Source organism: Dryobates pubescens, chromosome 40, assembly GCF_014839835.1.
Source record: "Dryobates pubescens isolate bDryPub1 chromosome 40, bDryPub1.pri, whole genome shotgun sequence".
NCBI classification, from domain to species: Eukaryota; Metazoa; Chordata; class Aves; order Piciformes; family Picidae; genus Dryobates; species Dryobates pubescens.
Window position 1 is genome coordinate 22,850 of NC_071651.1, and position 6,209 is coordinate 29,058.

Consider the following 6,209-nt stretch of genomic DNA (forward strand, 5'->3'; position numbering starts at 1 on the left):
AAAAAAGGTTAACACCTTAGGCCAATATCCCTGTGACTCTCAAACCAGCAGCACCTGAGAGAAAAAGGGAACTGCAGAACACTGCACAACTGCTAGATGACATCAAGCTCTCTATTTGCCCTCCTTCATTGAAAAGCCACCTTGTTACTTCATAGGATAGGGTACCTCTTTATCCCTGCTTGGCGATTTCACTGAACTGTACTCCTGAGATCCCGCTCTCAAAGACAAAACATAGCTTTCTCTAACTCGAGCAAAGGCAAATCTTCCCCATAGTCTAAAGCTATCCGAAAACACCCTCTTCCCACATCTCCCCCTTTCTGTGTACTAATAGAACACCGCTTTTGATGGACCTGTCCAAAATTCTTCACATACATAGAAGCGAGCAATTTAAAAACCGTATAGCAAAAGCTACAGTTCTATGAACGCGGCGTGTCTAACGGACTGATGTAACCCATAAAAGACACGATGCTCAGCTAATCGAGCTAATTAGAACATTCTAACAGAACTGGCATAATATATGGTTAAAGATAACAAAACTCCCAGCTACACCTCAGCAATTAGTTCACATTCTTTTCCATTTCTCTTACAAGGTCAGAACACAAACAGAACAGTTGCTTTTTTCAGACAAAGCTGCATCCTACTTACTCCCTTACTTCAAAGAACTCACTTCTTTGTCACCTGCTTAATCTGTCAAAGAACTTAGATCTTACTAGTTCAAGTTCTCACACTTCGCTCCTCTTACCAACAGAGATGACTCGCTTAGGCCCGAATACATCGTACGCGTCAAGACGCGATGACTTAAAAACACAGCAAACCCTATCCTCGCCCCTGTCTTCTACAATACGCTTTAAAGGTACGTTGTTACATCTTCTCTTGTCTAAGACGCTCAAAAATCCTAAGTTGTTTTATGTTAGCAAGATTCTCCTTGATCCGTAAAGATAAAGCTGGCCAGGCTCCATCTCCGTAAGTAAAGAAGAATCTTGCAGGTAAACGGCAAAAGTGAAAAGGCTTCTTTGCCGGGTCAAAGATGACGCCTTGAATATTCACGGTTCTGCCCGGTATAAAATTGACCGTAACGTAACGATCCATCCTTACTCATCCTAACAACGCTGATCTTTTGATACTTTGTTTTTGCTAAGGCACTGAGCCCTATTGATACTATCTTTGGCCTAATGTTGTTTGTTCTTCTTTCAAATTTCTCCTAGCTAAAACTTCAGAATTCTTATATCCTCCATAAACTTTGTTAAATCGCACTTGAAACCGCACATAAAATGAAAGTTTGAAAACGTAATATACTTTAGCCTTTTTTTTGGTGATGTAACACCCGAATTCTCCCTATTTTTTTTTTATAACCCAAAATGCAAATGTATTTTGTGTTACAATGAAACTTTAACTATTTAAAATTATGACAAACCGGTGAGTTAACATACAAATCCATGTCAACATATTCTCTAATCACACAGCAATTAAGCGATCGTGATATTCAGTCCTAATAGACATAGTTTTTGGGTACATTCTTCTGATTGACGCTTTTGATCTCAGATTATCTTAACAGACATTGTGATCGGTGTCAGGTAAATCTGCTGATTTTCAGCTTCATGTGAAATGCTATTTGTCCCATCCTCTCGATTCTCGTGCTGCTGTTTGTTAAGATGATCGCAGTACTGCGTTGCAGAAGTGATGTTCCCAGGTGTTGACATGGGTTAGCTATTTCTTGCTGGTATTACTAAAAACCTTAGTTACAAGATATGCATCCTTTTTGTTTTTTAGTATATATAATCCCTATCTTAAAAGAATTTTGAATACAAAGAAAACAAAAAAAAAAATCATTCTATAATATCCCTACATCAAACTCTTATGCTAACACCAAAAATCTCTACAGAACTGGAAGAACTGTGTTAAAATTAAATTATCAAATCAATGTCTAAAAAGAAACAAATAAAAACTTAGAGCTCTTTCAAAATGCCATGGCACCAAAAAAACATAAATTTGAAGCAAAAGAAAAAGTTAAAATTTGAACTCAGAAAAATGAAAGTTTGAACTCATTACTAAATGGTTATACCTGACTATAATTACTAAACACTTATAAACACTAAATACTTACTATTCATTATGCTTACTAGTAAAACTTAACTATTGAAAACATGAAAAAAACCCAAATCTCTAAAACATCACAATCAGAAATAATGAAATAATCATTGCTGCTTTAAATGGGAACACAACTTTCATAGACTAGAGAGGTTATCAGAAAAGGGGCGGGGAGGGGAGGTGGCTGGCCAGCAAAGGCACCGTAGGTACAGAGAGGGGCAGGGGGGAAAAGGAGGGTGGGGAGAAGGCCACCGAATTCACAGCAGCTGCCCTTTCAGGCAGCCTCCAGGTCAAATGTAGGATCCCCTGAAGGCACAGAGAGTTCCGTGGGAGGCGATAGCAGCAGTTTTGAGCTCAATTGATGTTTTTGAGCCTAAAACTCGAGGTGCCGGATGCCATTGTTTCTTCTCCGCTCCGCATCGCCGGATGTTAGTGCGTACGACTTACAGCAGCGGTTCCTAAAGTACGCAAAAGTATCTGCCAATCGGTGTTTCTTACAGGCTTCTAGGGCAGTCATCCTCTGCCAAGTCATGCTTTTTGCCTAAAGTGTCCCTTCTGTCCACAATTAAAACACATGGAAGAACTTTTAAGAGTTAGTGGGGGGGGTGTCCAGCAGCAGGGGGGGAGTGGGCTGCTGTTGCTATTGGCCAGGCGCCAGTGACTGCAGCTCCAAGGGTGCGGGTGAGCTTAGTGGCCGTGGTAGGGGAGGGGGGCTGGGGGGGGCGTAGAAGTCAAAGAGCAGCTTTGTTCTGGTGAAATGGCATCGATTACTATTGTAACAGCTTTGTAAGGCTCTGCTAATTGATCTAAGGAATCTTTAATCAGTCCCCATGCCGTAAGGGAAGATGTAACAATGTTGTTTACTTTTGTTGCCGCCCTGAACGACGCCATCCCTCCCCGCTCCCGTGTCTTTTGATCCTACCTCGTTGCCCTTTTTTTTCCTCCCAGATGTAAGTAATGACTCCCAGTATCAAGTTATCTTTTGTTATTTGATTACCCATACGTGCTCATCAAAAGGAGGCACCGACCCTCAGTTTCCCCAGTCGCTTACCTCGGTCCGGAGTGACCACTTGTTGTAGTATCAACGTTTTAATTACTTCGAGTGGCGCTTTCTGGGCCAGATGTAAGCAGCTGAAGACATTTATTACATTATACAGCAAAGCTAATATAGCCTATCAGAAGGCACATGTGGCACATCTCAATTGGCCATTTTCTACTGGCATACACGTAATTAAGGCATACAATAGGTCATAATAACTATTTTAACATATCCAACCAAATTCTGCCCAGTTTCTCTCCTTCAGTTCCCAAAGGTTTGCACTACTCTCAGAGTCAAAGACAAAACACAGCTTTCTCTAACGCGAGCAACGGCAAATCTTCCCTATAGTCTTCCAAAGCTATGCCAAAACATCCTCCCACATAATGCTATTCCTCTACATCCGGTTAAACAGGAGAGCTTCTGGAATGTAAAAGCAAATTCTAGGGAGAGCAAAAGAGGGTTTCAAAGCATAAATATAACAGGTGTATCAAGTAAAAACAGTGGACCTTCCTTTTTGTCTGCCATGGGAGGGGGGGTTGCCCTTTTTGGTTTTCTTTGGGTTTTTTTTCTTTTTGTTTCTTTATTTTCCATACAAATGGAAAAACCTTCAAAGAGGGCCCCACCCAGCTGCTCCCCACACACAGGGGCAAGAGAAGCCCATAACTGGTCAGCGGTGCCACCCCTCTTAAGGGGATCGGTTGACACCTAAGGTGCACCTGGGGGTACTCAAAGGGGAATTTGGGGGCACATAGAGGGATCAGGAGGGCCCCTGGAGAGTCTCCCAAAGGATCTTTTAGTTGGATATTTAGGGTTATTTGGACACACCACCCCCACACCCCCCCTCCAAAGGCCACTACTGCAAAGCTTACCACCACCACCACCACCCCCCCTTACCATCCAACTAAAATACCCACAGGAGACCCTCCATTGGCCCCCACAAGCCTCTATATTCCCCTTGACTTCTCATTCAAATTAAACAACTAAAAATAAAACCAGTGATGGTTCCTTTGTGTGTGTCTTGTGGGGGGGGGGTAATTTATAAATAAGAGTAATTTCAAAGCCTTTTTGCATCCACACTACTACTGCTCTGCAATCTCTCGATTAAGAGCACAGCTTTTTCTCTGCTGGAATACCTCACACTAATACTTCTTTCCATGGGTTTTCATCCCCTCTGAGAGCATTCAGGCCTTCAAGCAGCTTTTCTGGGCAGCTTCCCCCACCCCTCGCTCACCTGCTCCTCTCCTGCATCACCCACCCCCATCGTGGAAGGAAGGAGAGACAGCTGAGGGGCTGCCCTGCTTTTTAATCACCCTGACCAACGGGCGCCCTTCTCGGTAGGATTTGCACCTTCGGCACACAGCTGAGTTTTTGCTGCGCTTCTCTGAGCGCGTCTGCGTCTCCGAGCGCGTTACGCGTTCTGGGATTTACTACCCCAAAAGTCACCTTGCAGTCGGTGCATTTCTTGCTGGCAATCAACCCATCTCTTCCATCTGTTGTTCTCATTGTTTTGTTTCTGCTTTCTGAGCCTGTGTCGGTACAAGTGCTTCTCAGGGCACCACAAACAGAGAGAGACAAAGCCTCCTATTCTCCAATAGTTCCAGGAAGATTTCCAGCACCCCTAGGCAAGCAGCAACAGAGTGACAGCTGTGAGGTGACATCAGCCTGGCACTGGCGCTGGGCATTCTGAGCAGATGAGGAACCCTGGGGAACACCTGCAGAGAAATCTTGGTTCCTCTGCAGAGAAGCGCTGGCCTTGGAGACAAAGCTGTCTTTGATCTGGGCACCAGCTGCAGCTCTCAGCGGTTCCCAGCTGCAGAGCAACGCCCTGCACCTTCGTCCTGATCCAGGTGGAGAGAGAACTGCCAGGAACACAACTTCTCTGCTCCGGTTGCAGCATCCCCAGGTGCCGAGCGCAGCCTCGCCGTTAGCCTGTTGGGAGTGGAACGCAGCCCCTGTGAGAAGCTCCTGGGGTCAGGGGACAAACAAGAGGTTTTCCACAATGGAAACAAGGGAAGTCTCTTTGCCACCCCCATTATACCCATCAGAGGACTTCTGCTTGCCTACCTGCTCGGTTGGAGTCTACACTGGCAGAAATTTCAGCTCCTCGGTAAAAGCGTGGACTGAACAATTTCCTTTTCAGCCTTTCCCTCCTGACTGACAGATCAAACCCTACCTGGAGCCCACACAAGCCAAGCAGAAGGAGATCCCCTGCTAGGCTGCAGGGCGAGGCTGCACCGTCGCGGCAGCCGCGGCCCTTGTGCTGCTGCACGTCTTGCTTGCTCGGTCAATGAAGTGGAAAGCAAAGTGTCAATCTGTAAAGAGTAAAGCAAAAAGCAAAGAACAGATCTCAGTTGCTTGCATTGTAAAGCTGTGAGGAGGTTGGCATGCATCCAATAAAAAGACTGCAAAATCATTTGTTTTTCATTCAGTGTTCATTTAACTCACAGAGCTGAGAACTGGTGCCAGCCCAAAACACACAGTCAGCATCTGGTGGTACTTGGAGCACCAAGAAGAGAGTCTGGCATACTGGGAGGACACTTCCCCCCTGCGGGAAAGATCTGGGGCCCCACTGGGAGAAGATCTGGAGGTTACTGGGAGCACTGGGAGACTTGGAAAGGCACTGGGAGCACTAGAAAAGGATTTTGGAGTTACTGGGAGGAACAGGGAAAACACAGGGGCCATGCTGGGAAGGCAGAATAGAATACAGATTTAACCAGGCTGGAAAAGACCTTCAAGATCACTGAGTCCAACCTATCACCCACCACCATCTAATCAACCAAATCATGGTATTAAGAGCCTCATCCAGTCTTAGTTTAAATACTTGCAGCGATGGCGACTCCATCACCTCCCAGGGCAGCCCATTCCTCATGAGTGTAACACAAAGCAGCCTTACTTGTGGTCTTCTTCTCCAAAGCACAACGTACAGGCTGCCACTGAGGTAGACACACACACAAATACAACATGTATAGAACAGCAAGAGTCCTGCAGACAAAACTCCTAAAAGGAGTGGGGAAACACTGGGTGTACCAGAAAGCAGACACCCCCAGCCCCCCAGCCAGCCCGCGCCAGCGGCGAGACACCT